Here is a 7787-nt window from a genome sequence, read left to right as displayed (position 1 = left end):
GCTGGAGATGCCATATCATGGTTAAGATCCTTTCCTCCAAACAACTTGTCAAGGTGGGATGATGTAGTAGCAATGTTTCTACATAAAATACTTCCCAATGTCCAAGATCAACAAGAGAAAGATTGTTATATCTAACTTTCAACAACATATCATAGGTTAATCTTATAAAGTATTTTAATTTATCTTACGCACCAGATTAACACATATTTAAATAGTTTTCATCAAATATATTTTTATTTGTTTTTTAAAGTTCAACCTTATACATTAAATTAGAATTTACTCTTGGTATTAATTAAATTTCTTTGCTTATTCTCTCTTTAAGACTGAAGTACATCATTTGTATATTTTCGACTTTAAATTTTAAATACTGTTTATATATATATATATATATATATATATATATATATATATATATATATATATATATATATATATATATATATATCCTAATTTAAAATGACTTCGTAATACTTGATTCCATAAGTAAATCACCACTTATAATACGTAGAACTTTCAAAGTTATGCAAATAAGAGGAAAGTCGCACCTAGGGACTAAGAGTAGTTGTTGTGACTTGTGACATGATTGTGTGGAAGAATATCTTAGAAAGTTCTTAAAAGAAAAAAAATTGAAAAAATGATCCTAGAAGGTAGCTAGCTAAATTTAATGTTATGGAATTTCACGTGATTCGAATAAATATATTAAACATAACAATCCAGCACTTTCTCAACATGATCTGACAATTTTATGTTAACTACCCCTATTTTTTTATGGATTATTTTTTATGTTAACTACCCCTATTTTTTTAATGAATTTTTATGTTAACTACCTTATACAACATGCTTACTTGATTTTGGTGTAATACGGTTGAAAATAGAGGAGTGGGACCTATCTTGAGCTGTCATGGGCAAAAACATAGTGAAGATGCATTTTCTATGAAATTGTCTAATTTGGTTTCAGTGATGATGTGCAATTATATATATTCATGCACAAAGGTGATTGTGGAAGACAACGGTGCTATTATTAGAATGTAATGGTCTAATTGACCCAACAACACGGTTAATTAATTTTCATGGAAAGAGAGTAGCTTCTTGTCCTAGATTTGTAATTGACTTTTTGCACCTTAGTACGTAGGGGGAACGTGGCGGTGCCCATCACTATTAATTCCATCATTATGAACTTATCACTCTATGGTTGGTTGTCTTTATATTTAACTTAGTTTTGTTATATGGTCAAAAATAATATTTCAACATTAAAAGAAATAGCAAAAGGTATTCTATTTTATTGCAGAAAGAAATAAACATTAACTTGCCTTACTCTAGATTTCTCTCCCCTATCACTGTAGTTTGCACGTTTAGGGTCAAATAATTGGAGAATCTATAGTCCCTTACCATTGTGTGATGATGTTTGTGGGGGTTGTTGGGTGCTTTGAGAGACATGTTGATTCTGAATATGATCTTTAACAAAATATCACAATCATAAGCATCTTGACGCATCAAAAGAACATTAATTGCTATATGTATCTTCAACCAATACAATCTAGTGAGATGAAAAAAAACTACTTTGTATTTTTTAAAACGCTCCTTGCCACCAATGTCTTTTACGCAAAATCTCCATTTTTGGTAAAAATAATTATCTCGTTGTTTTCTTTCTTTGTTCCCACTGTACCATAAAAAATCTCGTTTTTTATTTCACGAACATGTGTTTATTATTATTATTTTAAATTTTCTAATGTATGCCAATGAAAACCTGATAAGAAAACTAAAATAGAATTTGTTTTGTTGAAAAACATTTAATTATATCGAAAACATGAAATTCATTCTACAATTACAATTTTTCATAATTTAAAATATTTAATTTAATAATTTCACCCCATTTGCGATAGATACTCAATACAATTTTTTTTATTTGGCGTTGCCTGTATTTAAGAAGGTGACATCTTAATTACGTCAAAAAGCTTTGCTTCAATTGGCAATGATAGCCATAATACACCAAAAAATCAGCAATGATAGTCTAATAGGGACACGGTGTTTATAAAGACACTAATATTTTGGTCATTCCCATAGTGAAAAATATAAGAGTATAGACATGGAAAATATACTTAGGGTCTAGAATTAGAATTGAATCGACTCAACTTGTGAGATACTCTTACCTTGATCCATCATCCATGCATTTTTGTGTGATTTTATTTTTAATTGAAATATATAAATTAAGGTGAAAGAAAAATTAAATATATGAATTTGAGTTGATTCATCTAGCTTAAGCAGTTCATGTGCTCCGAATGAAGCAAAAGCCTGAACATGTTATAATAGTAGAGGCCCTGGCACCTTAGATTGTGGGTCATGTGCAAGCTGTTGGGTTTCGGCCCAGTAAAAAATTAAGGCTAAAATTCAATTGTGTCATTTGACTTCTTTTTTTTATATAAAAAAATTTATGGTTAATGCTATATTATTTAAGAAACATAAAGGTGTCTATTGGTGGACCAAGAAAACATAAAGTATCTATTTAAACACAAAACGATAATAAATAATACCAATTAATTATTTGTAGTTTGACTAGAAGCAGCTCTAATCTGCACTATTAATGTTGTTTTCATTTCACAAGATAAACCTAATTTATTGTTTAAGAAAGAAAGAATGTTTTATTTTATGGATTCGAGTTGAAAATGAGAGGGTATCTAGCTATATATAAATTAAAGGAAGTGGCACATAGAGACATTGCAAGTTGGCCACGGAAAAATGGTGACAGCACATGGGTGCGTGCAGGCATGAACATGATCCCATGTCATAATCTCAGTGTTATCATTGGTCAATACCCCTCTTTTGCAAGAACAATTCTTCAAAGTAATAAATTCATGTACCAACCCCAAAGGAATTCTATATTTAACGTATATAATAGTAGCATCTTATGCTAAGGATCGATGGAGCATGGCGTGCATATCATGGATTTCTAGCAACTCCAATCACAATTTCAATTTTCGGAAACATTCTTGATCGTGAACATTGTCTAGAAGATTGAGACTAATGTTGACATGCAAATATGAAAAATGCGGAATTTCAGATATGGCTTGAACAGCCTACACAAGATAGAACATTTTTTCCCCTTTTTTTGATTGTCTCGCTTATAGTTTTATGCAATGTTATGTCAATCATGTAGCGTTTACTCATTCACGAAAACCCTATGAATAAACAATAATATTCTCTGGTTGAGATGTCAATTATTGGTCCATGCTATTCTCACCCCCCTCCTTTTTACCCTTAGCACCACTCACTTGTTTGCTATTTTTGTGACGAAAATATCTTTCAAAAAATAATTTTCAAAACGTATTGTTAGAGAAGTGTGACCCAGTACTAGTTTTATAACATACTAAAATAGAAATACATTGTGAAAATTAGTTTCCATAATGTATAAAAGTTAACTACATTACAATAACTAGGTTCCATAGGATTTTGAAAAATGAGAAAAATAAAAGACCGAAATGACTTATAGAGAGAAGAAAAGATAGAAAAATGAGAAGAGGGGGTGCACACTGCGCAGCAGAGAGGTTGCATGGAAGGAAGAAGGGTGAGGGTGAGAAGGAACAGCCGAACAGGGATAGTTTGGATATTTAAAAAAGTCCAAAAAAGGATGGGGTGAAGAGTAAAAAGGAGTGTGAATAACAATTCCCTTAATTATTTGATATGAAGTGGCCCTAAATCAACTGGTCCACACTCAAATTGGGAGATCTTTCAAATAAATGGCTACTTTGTTGTAAATGAAGTATAGGGGAGCAAGACAAAAGGAGTGGTAACACAGGTAAAGATTTCCATGTTCAAGTTAGGAAAAGATTTTCACATAATAAAGGGTAAAAAAAATTCCTATAAGAGAGGGAGAATCTCAGTATTTATAGGCGAAGGTGATTGACCTTGAGGCCAATGACAATTACTAAATGTATTATTGAATAGGTGGCTGCTTGCAGTTAAAAGTTAGCATGAAACAGAAAGTTATTTGATGCCTAATACTTTATGATCTTGTTTATAACTTGTTTGGTAGAGAGTAGAAAAATAAGATAGATAAAAATAACAAGAATGAATGAAAATAGATAAAAAAAAAATAAAGTATATATTAAAAGTGTTTGGTTGAAGAAAAATAAAAAAGAAATTAAGAGAGAGATAGAGATATGAATAGAAATATGTGAGAAATAATACAAGTAGATTTTGTTATTTTTTAATTTATTTTCCTTCTTTCTCCCTTCTAAAAAAAATAATCATTCTTCTCTCTCTTTCTTATTTCTCTACAACCAAACAGAACATTAATAAAGATGAACTCTCAAGGTTTGTCATACAAGTACAACCTTCACATAGTACTTATCTATGATAAGACAAATTGATATAATTGTTGTCAAATAAATATCTAAATACATTATTTATGCACCATAAATTGGTATACTGTATAACATTAAAATTATCGTTAACAAAATTATTGTATAACAAACAAAAATATTATAACAATTTAGTATCACTTTTATCACTCTTAAGATTACATAATATTCTCTTATTTATGATTAAATAATAATTAATGATTTAGTCACTATTAGCTTGATCTTATATACTCAATATTGATCTTATTTATTCATTATAAATAAGGGTTGTGTAACCATACACATAACACAAAATTACAGGAAAACACTTTTATATAGTATCCAAGTTTAAGTTCTTCTCGAGAGAGGATTAACGAAAACTAGTGCTCCACTGGGGACTTAGTGTCCCCAATGGAGCTTTCTACTTGTCTCCAACGAACCATGGTTGCTCTGATACCATATAACAACATTACAAGTAAAACATTGTTATATATATATATATATTTCAATGTAGACCACACATCATGCTATTTATAATATGAAAAAAGAGAATTGTTAAGTCAAAAAATATTTATGTCTTAAAGAAGAATCAGAAATCCTAATTATTTTGATTAGATACAAATAAATACAAATGATAAAAGTTGTATCTGGTATGTTATCAAATCATGATTTGTCTCTGTGCCTATGAAGTTTTCAAATTTGATATAACTTTTAAGTAGTACATTTAAGATCTTTATTTAATACTCTATGTCTGAGATTCTTTCATGTAGAAAAAATTCTCCCATAATTTGTTAAAGTCGTATGAAGAATAAATGAAGTGCAGAGTCTAAAAGGCACTAATCCTCATCAAAAGGCATACTTTATTGTTGTAGACCAGCTATGATGAAAGAAATGAGTTCCTTGTTAAAATACAAGACATGTTATCCTATCAACATGGACTTTGCATGAAAAATAGATGCACATTTAATGTTAGCATTAAATTCTTCAACAAATTTAAAACTTCAGATGAAGAACAGAGTGGAGAATCCAACCGTTGAGAGACAACAAATACTTGGAGAAAAAGACTATATATAGAAGAAGCTTTGAAAAAACAAGATACAAATTATCTATGCGAATCATTCTTTCTTGTAAAGCTTTTTGTAAATTTTTGTAAAGATACAAAACTCTCAAAACACCTTGTATACCTTGAGAGAAAAGATTAAAAGTGCTAAGTGATATATTCGTCTATTAGACAATCATAATTTAGTCGATGAACAACCTTCCAACAAATCTTGTTGATTTGTTTAAAGCCAACAGTGACTTGGTATGACCAAAGAATACTGAGTTTAAGTCAAACTTGGGGTAGAATTTGTAAGTATAAGAGTCAGAAGTGACAATAAACAATACTTGTAACTTTGATAAATTGGTAGAAACTTGGTGGTTGCCAAAAACTGGACGTAATCTTGAGGTTGCGACGAACTAGTTTAAAATTATTTTTCTCATCTTTTGATTTTTTTATATTCATCAAATAGTAAATGTGTTTTACAGTCTTAAGAAAAAATTTAAATTTCTAAAAACATAATTCAACCTCCTTGTGTTATTTGCTTCTACAAGAACCAATATTGATTAGAAGATCAACCAATTACTAATTAATATGAAATAGGATATTCTAATAATAAGTACAATATCATGAATAAAATATCAAAACATAATCTTGGATCGCCTCAAGGAATCCCCAGTGGATCTTTTTGATTTTTTCACGGCTGAACAATACACATGCTTCACTACCAAAGACCGTTACACCATTCACGTGCGCATCCAACTAAAAACACCACTGCATGCGGCCCCTTGTAGGACCCTGGCGTGTGAAGTTCATGTGCATGACGCGTGACGCATCTTTGATGAGCGTCACACTTGTCTTCTCTCACCTTTAGTTTTTATCGAATTGATCACATTTGTGACAAGCTCGTGAACTTGAAAGAGAGTGTTAAGATTACATAATACACTCTTATTTATGATTAAACATTAGTAATTTAATCATTATTAGATTGATCTTATGTAATCAATATTGATCATATTTACTCATTATAAATAAAGGTTGTGTGGCCATACATACAACATAACATTATAGTAAAACATTCTTATAATGACCAAAATGTTTGAGTTATTTAAAATTAATATGAATAAAAATGTACTACAATTAAATGTTTTATTTTTTATTTTTTATATTATTTTTTATTATGTTGGCCCACTCAAAAGCAAGAGAATCGGTTGCTATAGCCCACAACTCTGAATTGAAATGGGACCCATACATGCTCTCCAATGAGCTTAAATTTCTCTTTAAATAAAGTACTACTATGTGTCAAAGGAACAACTCTGGTTGAAGTTAGCTTAGTGTGATAAGGTATAATTATTAAATTGGCTAAAGTACAAAGAGTCTTATAAGAAAGCATTTTCTCTTAAATGTGATTGGATTGTCCTCATAAAATGTGTTCACATGAGATTTGACAGGTGGTTTAAAATCAAATATGGTGTTATTCTTAGTTTGGGAGCGAGTCATACCCTAGATTAGAACATCCACACCAGGGCACCAAGGAAGCAATTTGTCAGAGCTAGCACCGTGCAAGCATAGCAACTCCCACTATAGTAGTGCTGAAAATGTTGCTGCTGAGGCAAAGCAACGTTGCTACTCAATAAAAAATAAAGAAATAAAAGTCTGAAATTATTATTATAATGTGTAGATGTGTTAAAAACATTTTAGTGAGATCCATTGGAAGCAACAAACAAAGATTTATTGCGTAGAGTTGTTTGTATTGAGAAAATAAAAATAAATAATGTGTATATACGGATCCTATTGAAAGCAACTATTGTGAGTTTGCTAAAATGGTGTGGTTTCCACATTAGCCTAGATGAGCATGAAATTAGTATAGCCTTCATGGATTTTAAACTCTTATATTGAACCTAACCAAATGTCTACTGTAAAACATGACAAACTTTATAATTTGTGTTCGAATTGATAAATTCTTAGGTGACTTGGCACTATAAATCCGAGTTTAAGTTAGTGGTTCATACTGATTCTGAAATAAGTAAAGCCTTCCCCTCACTCTTAACTCGTATTTGGAATACAAGACTCAACTTAGTGGCAGAACAGCTACGGATGGGATATATATACCATCGTGGAATGAGTGACTGTGCACTTGAACAAAATTCTATATCCATCTTTTATTTTATTGTTTTCACAATTTGAAGATTTAATAATTAAACTTCAGGTGCCAATTCCTTCTAGCCTTGATATCAAACGGTTACCTTGAATATAAATGAAAATATTGGAACCATGTAAAATGTACATTTTTCATGCCCCTTTTGTTTTAGTAGATTTTCTTGGATCTTATTTATCACGTTGAACGTAGAGAAAAGAGAGTGAAGAAAAGAGAGTGAAAGAGATACATGGGATTGCTTTAGTAAAATTAA

Source organism: Glycine max, chromosome 8, assembly GCF_000004515.6.
Source record: "Glycine max cultivar Williams 82 chromosome 8, Glycine_max_v4.0, whole genome shotgun sequence".
Lineage (NCBI taxonomy): Eukaryota > Viridiplantae > Streptophyta > Magnoliopsida > Fabales > Fabaceae > Glycine > Glycine max.
The sequence above is the reverse complement of the archived record's forward strand: the minus strand, read 5'-3'. Positions refer to the sequence as shown.